The sequence below is a fragment of the Populus alba genome, chromosome 1 (assembly GCF_005239225.2).
Source record: "Populus alba chromosome 1, ASM523922v2, whole genome shotgun sequence".
NCBI lineage: Eukaryota > Viridiplantae > Streptophyta > Magnoliopsida > Malpighiales > Salicaceae > Populus > Populus alba.
Window position 1 is genome coordinate 35,209,399 of NC_133284.1, and position 20,066 is coordinate 35,229,464.

A 20,066-nucleotide genomic window follows, 5' to 3' on the forward strand; every position below is an offset into this window, starting at 1 on the left:
ATGAGAGTCGACTTTCTACTGTGTTTATATTATACGGGTAAAATTTTAGATTAAAAAAAAAGGCCAAAAAAAAAAAAAAGGAGAAAACACTGTTTATCAGGATAAGTTCACTGGGGTGAACGGAAACTGTGTTTTCTCTTCTTTTTATCTTTTAAAACAAAGCTCTTTATTATGTATTTAAGGGTAAAATAATTGGGATAATCTTAGTGTTCTAAAATTGATTGGGGGTAGAATGAGTATTTTGTGTTTAGATTATATATTTTGTATTATTTTGTTGCTAGTTTTTTTTATAATTAATTAGTTGGAATGAGGTCATTTAAGTATTTTAATAATTAAAAAAAAAAGGCTAATGTGTGATCCGCTTCATGATCATTAAATGGTGCGTGCGATTGATTCCAATTGCAAAAAAAAGTCATTATAGGGTAGCTTAATCTTTATCTTAGCATCTTCTCCCTGTGCATGTAGCGCATACACTAATAGGATATCTGGTTTCTCAGCGGCAATCATTTTTCATCTTTCTTTCCTTTTTTTTTTTTTTATGTTTGCACCCTACCACTTAAATTTTTTTAATCAGCCCTTTCGCATTTGTGTTTTTTTTTTTTAAACAATTCATTGAATTAAAATTATTTTTTTTATTTAATCCTTGTTGAATTGTCAAATTCAATCCTCACTATTATTATTTTTTTTATAGTCTAAGATAATTTTTAGAGTTATAATATTTTTGTATTCCACCCTCCATCAATATTTTTTATGATAGATTTTTTTTATTCTTTTAATTATTATTTTTCTTTGCAAAATTTTCATAACGGTATTTTTTTTAAAACTATTTAATCTTTAACATTTAATTGGTTTGAATTTAAGTTTGGTTAAGCCGGTGTCTAGAATTTCATAGATTGTAAACTTTAAAAATTAATCTAGCTTCACAAAGTTTACTTAGGATTGATTTAGTTTTTTAAAAAATAATAATAATAATATTTTTTAATTTTATTTTTTAATATTTATTCAATTGAAAATTCACTCTGTTTTTTTTTCATGCTTTTTATAATCTTGGTTTTATCAAAAAAAATTTATATAGTTGGTTACCTAAGCTTGGTTTGCCTATATTGCTTTCTATTTATTTATTTTTACATGCCGTAAGGGGGTTATAAAAAATTTAGTTTAAATGTCATTTTTATTTTTTTTTATAATGACAAATACATCATTTTCTCTTAAAAATATAGATTTTGTTTTTCTCGATACCGCGTAATTAATTAGCTTTCCAACTCAATCATATTGGACGTTATTAGCTTTGGTTAATACCCAGATGACTCGGTTGATTAAAAATCAAGGGCTTGCTATGTTTACTTCAAGTCACTGTAATTATATTACCTTCAAAAATATGAAATAATAAGATAGTATTAAAAATGCAAAAAGTGTAAATATTTATTAGTTTGTAATCACATATAAATAGTTTCATTACAACTTAAACTATATTTTTTTTTCTTCTCTAAGGTAACAGAAATTTTTTTCATTTAGTTTATAATCACATATAAATAGTTTTCTATCTCTGATTCCATAAAAATGTCCCAACATTTTGTAGCTTTTTGAAAAAATAAGTGTGAAATTGCCAACAAAAATACTAATGGAATAAAGTTATTCACCGGCGATTTTATCGAGTTTGCACTACTTTTTTTTATTAGTTAATATAATTTTTTAGTCAACCTAAACATACAATAATAAAATCAAAAATCTTCAAAACAATAATTGCTCACATTAAATCTAATACCACAACAACAACAAATACTTGTGGAATTATTGAGACAATGAACACATCTCTAAAAAAACATAAAACATATTCCAAAAAATATAAATGTAATGCATTATAAAACACAAACAAATATCTTATACAATTTCAATTTTATTACGTAATAAAACATTACATATAAATTAATTCAACACTTTTTAATTATAATTCTCTTATTCAAGAAAAAGATGTATTATATATGCAAGGAAAACTTAAAGTAGATGAATGAAAAACATTGATTAAGCATTTTTAAAAATGTTAATAATGAGGCAAAAGTGTTTCTCGCATTTAGCAAGGCTTGTTCTGAAAGGATAAATCTTATTAATGCTTCAAGAGTGGTTTTGCTTCTTGTTGTGTGGAACCCATCAATGAAAAGGCAAGTCATTAGTCGTGCCTACAGGCTAAGGCTATAGAAAGTTGTCTACATTTATCATCTAATTATATATGGAAGAGGAAAAGTATATGCCAAGTTGAGAAAGAGTGATTGTCATAACTGGAGGTTTTTTTGGTATAACCAAGGGTATCCTAAGCGTTGGCCCAGACTAATCCTTTTTCGTACCGGGTGACAAGTGCTCCCCAAATGGCCGGCTGCAAACAAAGAGAGGGGTCGAACCCCAGACCTCGTAAGTGACAAGAGTGCGCCTACCCACTCCGCCAGGACATCATGGGTGTCATAATTGGAGTTTGATTGCACAAATAGAAGAGATAGTCATAGACAATAAAAAATATAAAATTTTGTAAGAGATGGTTCAACATGGCAACCTCAAATCCATATTTAAAAAAAATCATATACGGTATACCAACCAAAAGATAGTAATGTAGTTAAATCTTTTGGCTTGGATTTGTAATAAACTCTGCTAATTTTTTGCTAAAAATATCCTTATTCTTTGAAGCTCAAAGGTGGACAATAATATGTATCATATTACCATGATTTTGAGTGTGTATCATTTTAGAACATATCAATGATTCAATGCCTATCAGGATATTATATTTAGAGAATTTTCTTTTAATTGAAGAGAACCTTAGAAATTTCTATGTTAGTTGATAGTCCCCATAACTTTTTTATTTGAATGACAAGCTTTTAACTACTTGCAGATCTAATGTTGACTTTGTGGTTACTAGTGATACACTTTACATTGTTTGAAAAACAAAATGTTAGATGTATTTTGGCATTTTTTTCATTTATTTTGAGCATACACTCTCTCAAGTTTTTTTTTTTTTTTTCCTTACTTCTTTAGCAACAAGAATCTCCAGACATAGTTATTAAACCTGCCCGAGTTTGACCTAGGACAATTCTTGGATCACTGGTCAAATGAGTTGACTTAGATTAACTAATTTTTTCAATTCAAATTTATTCAACCTAAATTAACACATTTTAATTATTATCAATTTCATAAAAAATAGATTTTCCTAAAACTTTCAACTTAACAAAAAAAATAATAAAATATAATTAATAGCAATTAAATTACTCATTATTTGTTCAATTATAACACACATAAATAATAAAATCAAATTTAACTTCATCAAATAACAAATAAAACCAATCCTCCCACATCGAATCTTGAACAAACCCTTGTAATTTAAACTAAACTAATTATTCTAAACAAGGTTGTTAAAAAAAAAAATGACACGAAACGGAACATACAATATAAACTCAAATTGTAAAATCATAAAATTGCAAGTATAATATTTTAACTAATTCTACTTTGACAATTTCAGTCAAGTAGTAAATAATAATATAACACTATTAAAATAAAAGTGAAATAAACTATACAAATACTCAAACACCTTAAAATACATAATTAAACATCTATATCATTTTATCATCTCGTGTCAAGTCTATTGCCATTGGTAGTTTTTTTAGATGTCATGTATCATGCAGTTCAAAAGTCAATATATGCATCAATAATTGTAACATCATCAGCCAAGACACCCACATAATTTGTAAGATCATTTTATTAAAAGGGCTCCAAAGTTCAAACATAGTATAATTAGAGAGAATGAATCATAACATTGCAAGGATAATAAAACACCCCATAGCTAATGATCCTGGTGATGTTTTGTGAGTCATGAAGAAAAAAGAACTTCATGAAACTATATCACATACTAAACTACTCAACTCGATTGTACAATTCATTGGCTATGCAAGTTCACTATTTTTACCCAAATAAAGTCAGAATTCAATAATTTTAGTCAAGCAACAGAAGTTAATAACAGTGAACAAAATTATTTTTTTAAAGGAATTGTTTAACAGAATTTAGTTGTTTTTTGGTGGTTTGTCAATTGTTTAATAACTAAATTTAGCAAAATGTTTCATAAATCCATGTCCTTGTGCTACATATAAACTTGACAGCTTCCAATTGTTTGCAGTTGAATATTATTGCAGAAAGATCTTGACAAGAAAAAATGACAATTAAAAGCAATATTGTTAAATATGCTAAACTATGATCTAGTTTACAAATTCGGTCAATATGGTTCGATCTACTGAATTAACACACTCATAATGCAATTAAAAAATAATAGTATTTGCACATATGATATTATGCAGGAAAGAACTCTGATCTAGCAATTTGACTTCTTATTGCAAAAACATATCTAAATTTAAACTAAAAGTTTCACTATATCAAATACTTTGGACTTTTGAGGCTCGACAGCTTACCATTTGAATGCAGAACCATCATTAATAACCTAATTCGGTCACAATGTTTATGCTGGTTTTTTACAAGAAATAGTTGCAAAAAATGTGCTTAAAATATTAGAGTCATTCATCACCTGTGATTAAAAACAATTCAACAACTAGAGAATTGAAGAATGGTTTATCACAATCCCAACCGAACAGGTGACATTTCCATTCTCATTGTTAAATTGTGACTTGATTTCTTATAGCATCACACTAGGAAAACCAAATGAAACAGAAAAAGCAAAACTTGGGAATAAATTCTTACCTTCTTCTTGCCAAGAAAGTTCTGGATCTTTGTTGCGTCGCTGGTGAGTGGTTATATATTTGCACTACTGGTGAGTGGAGGGTGAAACACTTGAACCAGTTGCGCTGCTGGTGTTAATCTGCTAGGGTTGAGAGTCTCGGACGATTTAGGAAAAGGGGACAGGGTTGCTAGTGTTAATCTGCTAGGGTTGAGACTCGAGAGCAATGTTATCTGTGCGATTTGGGGAAAAGGGACAGGGAATGACTTGGAAAATTAGAGATGGAGTCAACAGATTTTAATTTTCTATCAAACTCTTGAAATCGGTATGATTTTACCGATTTTAACGAGTTTGATCGATTTTAAGCGAGTTTTATCGATTTTGACCAATTTTACTGGTTTTCGAGTTTTTAACCCGATTTTATATGTTTTATATGTTTTAACTCATAAAATAATATGATTTTACAAGTTAAAACGCGCTTTTTATAACATTGGTTCTAAATATTTAATAACTCATGACTTAAAAACATTACAAGTCACCGTAACAAACCTCTATTCCATCATAGTCTAATAAAAAACAAATTGGATAACAGAATTGACCTTCTTCAAAAATAAAATCTTACATGTTGGACACAAGGATCCGAGTCACGTCTCGGGTTGAGCTTGGCCTCTATGCCACCAACATTTTTATTTGACGAAATCAAAACCTTGAACCCTCCTTTTCGTGTTTCTTGTCTGAATAAGAATGAAGAACCGGTCCTTCCCTTGATTCAACCTTCGAGCAATTTAGTATTTACACATACCCAAGTGACTAATTTGTCCAAAAGTCTTGGATGCCATCGTCTTCAACAATCCTCGAGACCTCCAAAAGGGTGAAGGAATTTTATTTCATTGACAAAGAATCCAAAGGCAAAATTCTTTATTGCCCAAATCTAGTTAATTAGGAGTAAATGCTGTGTGCTTAAGATCAGAGCCCAAGAGTGTTGGATAGCTTGCATTGTGCCCAGAGTCCTATTGGGCCATTAAAGATATCTTTTTATTGAACATTTGGCTCATGAGCAGCTACTGAAGAAATCAAATCAAAGTGCTGCCACCGTCCACTGGTGGCGTGAGCGAGCGGAAAGAGTGGTGGTTCGAATGAAGGGGTCCCGTGAGAAATGGAGCGGGCATCATTTACACGTTTGACTTTTGTGACATCCCCGTTTTGCTGACATATACAAAGCGTAGATAAAGGTGGTAGGTAGTGTCTCGTTAACAAATTTTATGATTTTAGGAGAGTTTTCTATTAGTTATTCGTTAGATTTTTTAAAAGAAAATATAGATACAATTAACAAAAAATTCTAAATATTTGTTTTTTCTTTTCTTTTTGTATCCATCTTTTTCTTTAAAATAACCACAAAAAATAACTAATAAAATATTACTAATAATTATTTAATGAAAAAAATTTCCATATTTGGTTATTAACTTGAAACAAAAGAATGGAGATAGTGAGAGCATGGATATATTAAGTTGAAAGGAGATGTATAAAATAAATTTGTTTTTAAGATAATTTTTTAGTGTTTTTATGTAAATCAAAATATAAGAGATGCATATTCACTTGTCCTTATTATCTCTATATCTTTTATTGCGATACAATAATTAAGCACTATTTTAAGAAGTGATATAAAAATGAGAATGAGTTATTGGATCAATTTGTGAGTATCATATTAATTTAAATTAATTATTTTTATTAAAATAATATTATTTTATTTTAAAAAAATATATTTTTGAAAGTGACCTGGTTAGATTTGAATCAATTACTCAAGTTTTACATGGTCAATATTTTTTTTCAGTTTAACTAAAAACTTAGCTTAAATTAAATTTTATATTCTAAATTTTTTAAATTAACCCACTAAACCAATCAAGTCGGACTTAATCATTAGAATATAGAGTATTTACCATTCCATTTGCAAACGGGTGTGAATTATAAATTAGTCCCTGTTTGTTTAAAAAAACAAATTAATCAGTCTATCTGGTTTTAAATACTACTGTTTGGCACCTTACTTAATAGCCTCTATTCTAACTATCAAGTTAGTAGCAAATCTCTAACCTTTTCAGTGAGTAGAAAGATATTTCGCAAGGGATATGTAAGAGATGCCAAGCCTATCAAGTTAAGGAATTTCTCTGGGTTCGTGTTTATATTAGAAAACAAAATAAAGCTGATAATTAAATATGGCTGCAACCCCTTTTTGAATATTCTACGGTGAGAAATATTAATTATCAGAGAGATTTTTTATCAGCTTGATTAAAATCTATATTATTCTACGGTGAGAAATAATATACGGTGAATATTCTACGGTGAGAAATATTATTAAGAATTTTTATCAGCTTGATTAAGATTTTTTTGAATATTCTACGGTGAGAAATATTATTCTATATTAATTTAAAGCAAATTAAATTAAAAATTTTTAAAAAATACTTTTAAAATATAAAAACAAACAAAACCTTAATAGATATTTAGATTTTAGGGTTTTACTTTTTGCACATACTTACTATATTTTATAACTTGGCAATGCAAATAATTGATCTGTGAGCCGGCCACTAGGTTTTATTGAATCCGAGTTTCAATTTAAATTATAAAAGATATTAATTAAGTCCAACTTGATTAATAACTTTATTTACTTAACTAAATTCAATTTTAATTTAATCCAGTTAATACTAAAACCTTTTAAATAAAAAACGAGATGTTTTTTATTAAAAAAATAATTGATTTAAATGGATCAAATAACACTGTATGATAACATGGCTAACGGAACGACTTTACTTTTGCATGCTAGGTTGTGCTTAATGACGCAGATGGTTCACTGAACCTCAAAACGTTTACGTGGAATATATAAAGCAACCGACTGGAATTGAAAACGCGGTTGAGTTTGTAGTTTTAAAAAATTTTAAAATTTATAAAATAATTACAACTTCACATTTAAATATCCTTAAAATAATAAGTTTTTTACCTGTTTGTTCCTGCATATTCACTTGTTTTTATTGTCTCTATATCTTTTATTATAATTTGTGATATTATAATGGAGCACTATTTTAAGAAGTGATATGAAAATGAGAATGAGTTATTGGATCTTCATCATATCAATTTAAATCAATTATTTTTATTAAAATAATATTATTTTATTTTTAAAAAAATATTCTTGGTGGTGACCTAACTAAATTTTACATAATCAATATTTTTTTTCAGTTTAACCAAAAACTAAGTTCAAGTTAGATTTTATGTTCTAAATTTTTTAGATTAACTCGCTAAACCAACCAAGTCGGATTTAACAATTATAATATAGAGTACTTACCATTCCATTTGTAAATGGGTGTGGATTATAGATTAGTCCCTGTTTGTTTAAAAAACAAATTAATTAGTCTACTGGCTACTGTTTAGCACCTTAATTAATTGCCTCCAGCTATCAAAATCTGTATGGATATGGTAGTGGTGGAGTACTGTTATTGAGATCTAAGTTAAGGAATTTCTTTGGGTTCGTGTTTTTATTAGAAAGAATGTTAGTTTGTATGTGGTTTGGAATTTATTTGGTATTTAATTGATTTTTTATGTGAATTTTGTAATAGGATTTTATGGATCGTTTTAGTTTTTTATTCTTAAGAATTGTAGCAATTGCAGTGTATTGATTGTTTTTAAAATTAAGAATGCATTGACCAGGTTGGATCCAGTAAAATAAAAAAATTATTTTATTATTTTATTTTTAATTATGTTTTATTTAAAAAATTAGTGTTTCATATTATTCAATGACACTATATAAATTAGAAGGAGTTCGCTTGATGGTATAATATTTGTAGAATTTGTTCGCAATCCCAATTTTATTCTTGATGATATTTTACCTGATATTATTGCGCACTTATGAAACCAATAAAATTATAGTCCTTGTCGAATGTATTTCATATGTGATGGAATTGTAAATAGTTTAATGAAACAATAAAAAATATTTTATATTAATTATTATTCATTTCATGATGTAATAGTAATAGTTAAATCTGTAATATTTAAATTAAAAACCATCAATATTAATATAATTTTTAAAAATTATTTTATAACCTTAATTTAAAAAGTATTTTTAACCAAACACATCAAACTACTTTTTATTTAATTTTAATTTCAACCATAATTTTAACCAAACATATATAAATATTAAATCATTCCCAACTAAAATTATTTTTTATCAAACAATTTATTTTTTTATATGCAGTAACTACAACACTACGTAATACTGCAACCCCTTTTTGAATATTCTACGGTGAGAAATAATGGTAAAAGAAATGCAGAGAGATAGGTCAATGAATTTTGCTGCTAACGCGAGTATCAAAAGAATCCATGGGGGCATTGGCACATCGTGTCTGCGTGCGTTGTGATCCTAACCTATTAGTAGATCCTCTTTAGATTTTAGGGTTTTACTTTTTACACATACTTACTAGATTTTATAATATGGCAATGCAAATAATTGATCTGTAAGCCTGCCACGAGGTTTTACTGAATCCGAGTTTCAATTTCAATTATAAAATATATTAATTAAGCCCAACTTAATTAATAATTTTATTGAATTAACTAAATTCAATTTTAATTTAATCTGGTTAATACTAAAAAAAAAATAAGATTTTTTTATTTAAAAATTAATTGATTTAAATGGATTAAATAGCTCTATATGATAACATGGCTAACGGAACAACTTTACTTTTGTATGCTAAGTTGTGCTTAACACGTTTCTATGGAGTATATAAAGGATCGATTGAAAACACGGTTCAATTTATATTTTAAAATTTATAAAATAATTACAACTATATTTTTAATTATCCTTAAAATAACAAGATTTTTGCTAACCTCTATCAGGAGTTGGCAAATAGCCTGGGGGGGGGGGTGGCTCGATACTCGTGGAAAGGGAAATGTTCAGGTATTTATAATTAAGTGGCAAAAACTTTAATGTAAATATTTCTTATAAGATGGGTTGTTATATAACATATAGTATTATATCCTTTAAATATTCTACGGCTGATGCATCCATTGCAAGAAGAACAAAAGCCTCGGGTGGAACTAGGGTTTTAAAAAATGAAATATCTTTAACCGAGTGAGTGATGACATTTCTGTAATAAATTTGATGGGTTTTTTTCTTGGACAAGAACTAACAGAAGACAAATGACAAGGTGTTAAGTGAAACGAATGTACAAAACTAGAGGTAGCATGCTGTAAATCTTTATAATTAAAATATGCGAGTGTTAAGAATACTATACTATACTATAAAACCTATCAAAACAATATAAAAATATTAAAAAATATAATTTTTTTTCAACAAAATCCTTTCCACCACGGAAACAAACAAACTCTTCCATTAATGACAAAAGTTATATAATCTCAAGATCCTATAAAACACACATGTCACGGATTTAATTCCAGAACAAGACAACTTTACAGAAAATATTGCATTGCAAAGGACTCAAAGGATAGTGGTTGCACAACTGAATAATCCCATCTCAGCCATGAATGGTAAATATACAGGACTCGTGAGACAGAAAAGAAAGGCAATATCAAAGTTATTAACCTTCGGCTGCATTAGGTGTTGGATGGATTAAACTTGGTTAATCAAACAATGTTATTTCAACTCTTTTTAAAGTGTTGAAATCCGTATTTTATTTTTAAAAAAAATCAAATTAGATTTTAAAATAATTAATCTGATCTTAAACTAATCCATCGAGTTATTTAGATTTAACTGAATAAATTCTCATTTAATTGTTTAAAATTTAATTTAGACTGAGTTTCATGTTCATCTGCTAAACCAAGCGGAGTTTAATAAGAATAGAAAAATATAAAGGGATCTTTCTCTATTTTAGGCTGTAGAGAACGTGATCCTTCCTAAGATGGGAAATGGATCGATTTCATGAGTGGAGATGGCAATGCAATCCATGGGAATTATCCAACTACGTTGTACGTACTGCAACTTTTGTCTTTCAATCCATTCTCTCTTTTGGTAGCAATTGTCTGAGCATCCATTTTCTAGTAATTTTTATTAAAATAATATTTTTTATTTTTAAAAATTTATTTTTAATATTAATGCATTAAAATATGCTTAAAAAACTAAAAAATATATTAATTTAAAAAAATAAAAATTAATTTATTTAAAAATACTTTTAAAATATAAAAATAAATAGGTCTAATGGTGTTGGATAAGAGGTTAAATAAATAAAATTAAATTGTTATACAGTGATTATTACTAGTGAACAAATAATTGATTAAATTATTGATGATGACAGGGGAAAGAGAAATAAATATTATTTAATATGTATCTTTTGAAGAAAAAAAAATATTGCTATAAATCTTCCCTAAAAAAACACCACCATAGAGGGTAATAATTTTTTTAATCTTAACTTAGATTAAAAAAATTATAGATGAATTAGAAAAAAAAAATTAAAACTAAATGTATAACTAAAAAAAATAAGTTTAATTTAAAAGTGGCTTAAAAAAAAGAGAGAGAAATATTAATTTATATATAAATTAAAAAAAATAAAAAAAATCATAAAAAAAAAAAAACAAAGGCTAGGCGCCGCTAAGCCTTACAAGTCAGGCCAGCTCCTAGGCTTATTTTTTCAGGGCCTGTGCAGTTTGGCTCTTAATTTTTTTTGTATGCAGTTATTTGCCTCAATTTTTTTAAAAAACAGTCTAGTAACGTGTTGTCTAATTTGTTCAAAATTTGGCCATTGTGGTGGCTAAAAAATCAGAGTTTAAGTTTTTTTACTCAAAATCCCCTTCTTTTTTTTTTTTTACCTAAAACATCATAAAAGCCATGATAAATCTATATATAACTTCAAAAAATACCTCAAAAACTTAAATCAGTCTGAATTCAAAAATCAACCTAAGCTCAGCTTTTTTTTGTTTCTTAAACTTTAAAGGTAAAAAAATCCTAATATAAACTCTCATTATTAAATGAAACAATTTAACATAAATATTGTTTATTTCGATGGTTTAAATTGGTGTCAATGACACTTTTCTGTCTCTATATTCGGAATCTTATGATTTCTCTCTCTCTCCTTTATCAATTAAGGACTAAAAAATAATAAAAATAAATTTTTATATCAAAATCAAATTAAAAAAATATTGAGGCAATGAAATTATATAATTTATATTATTTTTAAATTTTAAGGACCAACGTATATTTTTTATGAAATTCATGGCGTTCTATTTATTTTTAGCATGTTTTCATTTCAGTTCTTTTTCTCTCAATCTCATTTTTAATAAAAATTCAAAGTTAATTAATATTTAATTAGAATTAAATCATCAAAAAATTAAAAATCAAAATTAAAATATATATATATATATATATATATATATAAAACATTTTACACACTGTCTATAATAATACATGTGAGGATAAACTTTGAAGTTTTCCACGATGAAAAACACACTCCTTTTAAAATAACATTAATTATAACCAGTTATGTAGCGACTGGCAAATTAAAAGATGACACGCTACACGGTAAAATCATGACATATACTGCGTAAAAAAAGAATAAGATATCTTTTCATTTTTATTTTTATTTATGAGGTGATATCATATCATTCAATCAAGTTGAAAGAGTGAAATGACATAGGTGTGATGGCATTAGCACAGGAGAAGGCACCAGGTGGCAACATTTGACAGGAGGGGTAATCTGGCAAAAGCAGAACAACTATTTCCATGCACCAAAAATCTTACTTTTATTCAAAAGATTTCAATTAATTTAATAAATTTACCAAATCTAACTCAACTTTCCTGGATGCTTTGCTCATTGTTTTATTACATAAGTTTCTTCTTCCCACAAATCAGTAAGTTTCCTCTTCGATATGCTGTCAGCAGGGTAACAGTTCGAGTTTAATTTTAAATTATAAAATGAGATTTAGATTTATTAAAATTTATATTGATTTTTTTAAAAGAAATTCAAAACCATAATGTTTGAACTTTTTTATAAAAATATTAAAACAATAATTTTAAAATTTATTTTCATCGCCTATAATTCAAATCATGAAAACATGCTAGGTTTAATAATTTTGGTTCAAATATTAAGATAAAATGCTCTATGTAATTTTTATTTAATAAGATATTAAATTATTATTTTTTATGAATATGATGTATTGATATTAAAATTTAAAAAAATATTATTTTAATATATTTTCAATTAAAAAATATTTTTTAAAAGTATACATCAATAGCTTTTATTTTTTTTTTCTTATAATGTTAATCTTTGATTAGACTCCATGAAATGAGAATTAAAGTAAAGAAATTGTAAAACTAGTTTTCTTAATTTTTTTCCTAGCAAAGATTGCAAAGTAGATGATGTATCGGTCTTAGTTTTTCTTAATTTTTTTCCTTACGCGAATTTCTAAATTAGATTGGATTTTCTTAACAAAAAAATGATTTATACACAAATCATTATCAGTAATTACATATACTTTCCATTAAGATATTTACTGTAATTTTAACAATCATTATCAGTTTTTATTTGCATCGTCCATTCTCTTTTGGACTTTCCATTATATATTAATATTTTGATTTCAACATTAATTAATTATTCTTTAATATGTTAATGCATCTGAAAAGAAAAATCAAGATAAGATAACAAAAAAATTGTTTGAAGATGTAAATCACAACACTCTTATTATTATTATTATTGTTATTGTTAGTTCAAAGTACAAAGAGTTGGTCGATTCACATCAATGTTCCTTCTTTAAATATTTTAAATTCAAGTCCGGAGAATTTAAAGGGAGTAATTTAATTCATCAAAGTTTAATTTTAATTTTTAATTTCATCAATTTAGATTTTATAAATTTCAGAGCTATTAAAAGTTTATATAATTGTTAATTTTAAAACACGTGAGACTAGTTAAAATGTACATAATTTATATGCATTAACTCGAATACCTATGTTAATAAAAATATTTTGAAAAATAATATAAATATTTTGAAACAAGTCATTCCACAAATTAACTCTGTAATTTTTTAAACCATTGTTGGCTGAGATGCTAAATAAATATATGCGTAGTATTATTATTTAATAATTCAATTCAAAGAGAATTTTGAAGAAAAAAAGAGAGTATAATGTAGCTAATTTTGCATCGAAAATGATTGAATTTGGATGGATCAAAACAACTATATTATATGTATAAAAAATAAAAAATCAAATCAAATTTTAACTAGACAATAAATCGACATATCAGATCATTCAATTTTAGCGTGGTCAGAAACTAGGTTAATCTGGTCTCATCCGATCAGAAACATCAGAAACTGTAGTCAAGCAGCGTATGTTCTAGATATCGATTGACTTTTTTGTATGCAGCTTCGGAGCAGAAAATTCCATTGCAGACGTGTGAAGGTGCGTGGACTACATTTCCTATGAGGGCGAGTGGGATTGTTCAAGCCTTGTACCTTTGACGGAGAAAAACATACAGAAAGAGCCAATAAAAAAAAATAAGAATGCTCTTTCCACCTGGCCACTTAAAAGGGAATCCAAGGACTGCCGTCCTTCATAAGTCCTCAAAATCTCGTATTTTAATAGTATCGCGATATATTCAAGGTTGAAAATGACGTGGACAAAATACATTACATGATTAAAACGGTTTGTTTGTTTTTGTGTTTTAAAAATATTTTTAAAATATCTAAAATATTTTTATTTTAAATTGTTATTTTTTTAATATTTCTATATAATTTTAATGTACTAATATCAAAAATAATTTTTTAAAAATAATAAAAATATTATTTTAATAAATTTTTAAATAAAAATTCTTCAAAAAAACAATTATAATTATATTTTTTAACATGTTCTGATAGTTATATGACATAACCCTGCATGTTTTTTTTTGTTCAATGTGTTTTTAAATTCTAAATTAAATCAATTATGTTTTTTTTATATGAATTGAGTTTTTAATCTTGATGATTTTTTTTAGTTAAAATTATCAGAAAATATTACATGATTTATTTTTATTTTTATCTCCATATTTTACTGAAAATAAGCACTAATATGCCGACTTACACCCCTAGACCTTAGAATTCACCTTTTTCCTTCCTCTCCCTCCCACTTTTACATCTAAAATCAAGCTCTAACCTACCGATCACCGTTAAACTTGTCTACCATCACCATAATTTTCCAGCCACCCACCACCTTAAACTCCGTGATTGAGTTTTTTTAAGAACTTGCACATGCTTATCCATCTGAGAGCATTTTTTAAAATAAAATTAGCCCATTATAATAATAGGTTAGAAACTCACATAATATAAAAAGACATAATTATTTCATTTTAAAATATAAAATATAAGTACAGATCTAACACTTATCCTATTATATATATAAAAAAATACTAGGCCATTTCTCTGTAATTATAATTTTAAAATTGTTGTTTTTATAAAATTTTGTTGAGTTTTCTCGTTAAAATTAGTATAAAGTATGTAAGGATATAGCCTAATGAGAGATTTTATGGCTTTCATAGAATAACTAGTGGCATCCTATTAATTATTTTTTGGGCACAATATAAAATAAAAAGAAAATAAAACTTATAACTCACCAAGTATTTTTACTAAGGATTTTTTTTATTTAAATGTATTTTTTTATTTAATATGTATATTAAATAACTAATAGGATAATATTAATTATTCCTTTAGTACCATAAAAAAAAATATTGTTTTCTGGTGAAAACTTTCCATGTAACTACAATTTTAACTATTTAATTGTAATTCTTCTATTATTTTAGGTCAAAAAATAATGAGGTAAAAAACTTCGGGTATCTCGAATTCCTTCATCACGCGATGAAGAAAATTTCCGTACCAAATAAATGATTTTTTTAACAATTCAGCTAATTATCTGAAATGATAAATTTTGATTCGAATTATCCAAAATACTAATTAATAGTAAAATATTTTTTTCCATCCCTCTATCACGTCTTTGTCTTTTCAAACTTTGATTTAATTACTCTTTTATCAAGTTTAATACAAGTTTTGTGTTCCATAAGCCAAGATATTTAAGATTATTGATGATGCTATTCATAAATTGACTTCAATAGATTATCTAACCGAATTTATTCATCCTCAATTCAACAATTATTATTTAATACATTCTTATAAAATAATAATGGTTATTTTTAAAAATATTTTATTTATTTATAAATATATCAAAATAATATTTTTAAAATTATTTTTAATATCAACATATTAAAATAATTAAAAATAAATAAATTTTTAACAAGTACAATTTTAACCGTGTTTTCATTTAGAACTTCATCAGAAGTTCATGATAAAATCAAATATTCAATAAAAGTTTATTATTTTTTTATTTATCAGTTTTGTTGTGTTGTTAATAAACAAAAATTAAACTCTAACTTTAATTTAGATTGATTATTTTTTTATTATGAACTTGAAAATAGAAAAGGATCCAAATAAAATTAGCACAGAGACCTTGATTTTGATTCAGAAAAACCATGGGAGGAGGAGGAAGATGGAAAAATTATAAAAGCACTCTAGGTATTAAAACAATCATAACGAAGAACTTGTACTATTTCAGATTTTTTGTGGAACAAGTTAAAAAAATTTGGACGCATCTATTTCATTTCTCATGCTCATCCAAGATATTAATTTTTTTTTCAATAATAAAAATATTCTTTGATGTGAATAATTAAGTTTGTTTTTTCAATAATTTTTATCCTGTAATTTAAATATAAAAAGGAGCAAAACCCTTATTAACTAATATTCTAAAATACTGAAGAAAGAACTATAACTTTTTTCATATGGTTTTTTTTTTTCATTCCTCTTATGTTTTTCTTTTTTTTGTCTTTTTCTTTTCTATTTTTTTCTACTACCCTCTTGTTTTTTTTTTTTTTAAATTATCTTTATTTTTTTTATTTCTTTTTGTTTTTATGTTTTTTTCTTTCAACACTATCTTTATCAATTTTTTTTTTACTATTAAACTGGTTGAGAATCTAACTTTATAATTTTTTTTTTAAACATTGTCGATTGCTACAGTGTTTCCCCACATGATTTTTGTTTTGTTATAGTATTTTTCCGCATGTTTTTTTCTGAAATTATCTTTGTCAAACTTATTTTTTTTTAATATTGAATGGTTAAGAATCTAGCTTTATAGTTTTTTTAAAAAAAATATTGTGGATTGCTACAGTGTTTTCCTGTATGATTTTTATGTTTTTTTTTTTTCTGATTTTTTCCAAAATTATCATTGTTGATTTTATTTTTTTATATTAAACTGGTTGAGAATTACAATTGTAGCTTTCCTCACAAAACATTGTGGATTGTTATAGTGTTTCTCTACATTGGTCTTTTTTTTTCTTTTCTTTTTTTATATAATTGTTTTCATAATTGTCTTTGTTGCTTCTATTTTTTTAATATTAAGCTGGTTGAGAATTAAGTTTTGTATTTTTTATTTAAAACACTGTGGATTGCTACAATCAAGGTTGTTAAAATCGCGATTCAACTCGTAAAATCGTACGATTTTACGAGTCAATACATGCTTAACGTGTTGAATCGTCTTAAAAACTCGAAAATTGATAAAGTCGGATTAAAATCGAGTAAAATCGATAAAATCGGATGAAATAGCAAAAAATCACGATTCTGGTACCGATTTTACGATTTCAACAAAAAAAACATACTGCATTGCAATATATGTTTTCTCCAGTCCAATAACGGCATGCCAATTGTCACTCATCCATGGTTTACCCCAAATTCATTATCTCTGAAGAGAAAATCTTTGAGATTGATGACTCACGGCTTCCTCTCTTCAATAGCTCCAGGCGATCTCATCCATGGCAGCGATCTCGTTTTTTCCTCCAGGCCAAATGTTCTCTCTTCAGACTTCAGAGTTCATTCTTCGACTCTTCATCAATAGCTCTCTACCTCTATCTCTTTATTTCCATCATCAACGGCATCCTCTTTAGTCTTCCCTCTTCATCAATAGCAGCATCGATCTCTTTTTTTCCCCCAGCATCAACAGTTTTCTCTTTAGACTTCAAAGTTCAGTCTTCAGCTCGTCGGCGTTCTCTTCAGTCTTCACCGTAAGAAGTTTTATTTAGAATGTGATATCCCCAATCCCCTGTATTTTCCCGGTCCTCATTGCCCATGATTTGAAAAAAATTATTCCCTTTATAATGTTTTGCTTGATGGAATGATTAGTAATTTAGTATGATGATTTTGAAGTGATTGGGTAATGAATATGCAATAGAAAATTTGAAGTGATTTGCAGATTTGGTAATGAATTTTTGTTCAAAAATTTATGCTCTCTGCCTATTTTATGCTCTCAGAGTCTCGTTTGTTTTATTGATGGCAAATTCAGTAAAGGGAATATGTTCAATTGATCATAATATTTTGTTAATTGTGGAGACTGGAGAGAATAAAAAATAATCGAGATGTCAATTATTATTGAATCAAAGAAATAATTACTCCATTAATTCTCTTGATTAGCACTGATGAACTGTAAACTGTTGTTTGAATCGGAGAAATGGGGAGGAAAACAGAGAAAGATCTATTTGGTTAGTCAGTTAATTTTACTATTTTCTTGACATTTTCCATGAGAAATGGGGAGGAAAACAGAGAAAGAAAAAACAGAAATGCCGAGAGAATTGGGAGGAGCCGCCCAAGGTTGTCAAAAAATATAAATTTCTTTTGATTATATTTACATTAAAGAATCATGGACTAATTATATATATTTTTGTACAATAGATAGGAACATGAACAAGGCATGATGTATAAAAACTTTGAATTGGAATGAGAATTCACGGTTGTTGATAAAAAAAGTAAAAAACCTTCAGATAAAATATGAGCTTTTTATGGTAACATTCTAGCAAGTGAATGTAGATCTTTGTCTGGTTCGGTTTGAATTGTTCATAAGAAACCAATATCCTTTAGAACAAGAAACATTTCAATGCTTAAATGAATAAATGTAAAAGCATAGAATAATGTATACAAAATAAAATAAAAATGAAGTTACAAAGCACGTAAGCAAGAAGTACTAAACTGCTTCATAAAAGTAGTGGAAAATGATTTTCATAGAAAATGGATTTATGAAAGGCAAATTACTTTTTAATATTTGGTGATATTATAACATATAAATTGAAAAATATTTGATAATGTCATAAAAAATAAGTTAGAAAATAATTTATTAATTTATTAAGTTAGATAATGTCATAAATATTTGGTGTATTTTAAGATGCTTGAACTATATATGAATTTTTATTTGAAGGCTTGAAATATGTATGAAGTTTTATTTGAAACATATTTTTTAATGTGCTTGAATTATGTATGAATTTTTATTTGAAACATGAATTTTTTTTAATGTATTTCAAAATTCCTTACGATTTTACGATCCGTTTTTATGATCCGATTTTGTGAAGAGTTTTCCGTTTCGTTCTAAAATCGCGATTTTAACAACCTTGGCTACAATCATTCCTCGCATGATTTTTTTTGTTATGATTTTTTTCAAAATTATCTTTGTCAATTTTATATTTTTAATATTAAGCTAGTTGAGAATTACAACTGTATATTTCATCACGAAACATAATAGATTGCTACAATGTTTCTCTACATAGTTTTTTTTTTTCTTTTTTTAATGGTTTTTTTCTAAAATTATCTTTGTAATTTTTTTAAAAAAATATTATAGATTGCAACAGTTTTTTTTCCACATGATTTTCTTTTTTAAGTTTTTTTTTATAAGTTCATGACTATGCACAAATATAGTACAAGCCCGCGGGAGTGCACAGTTATTGCATCTAGTGATAATGTATTAGGGGTGTAGTGGCAATCAAGAAAAGAAACATAAAGTATGTTTGGCAGTAATATTTATTTTTAAAGTATATTTTATTTAAAAATATATTAAAATAATATTTTTTAAAATATTTATATGATCTATTAAATACCTTACACTTTTCACACTATATTCCATATATAATTGTTTTTCAAATATTTATTTTATTAAAGCTAAAATTGAAAAATTATTTTATTTTATTTAAAACAACTCAATTAATATAAATTTTAACTAAATATATTATTTTAAACCTGTAATTAAAAATATTTTTCTAAACCATGTCTTTAAAATCTATCATGATATCAAATTGGTAAAATAAAATGCAATTTCAACCTTTATAAACGGTCCTTCCTATTTGGTATTTCGTTCCAAAAGCTAAAATTTAAATTTGTTTTTTTTTTTTAATTATTTTTTAAAATAAAAAATTATTTTGATATATTTTTAAATAAAATATATTTTTTAAAAAACCGCTAACTCCGACCGTACATCCCTCGCCCACACGCCCCAACCCTACCTTTACCTTCTTCTCAACAGCCATTCCATTCCCTTAAAAGACCC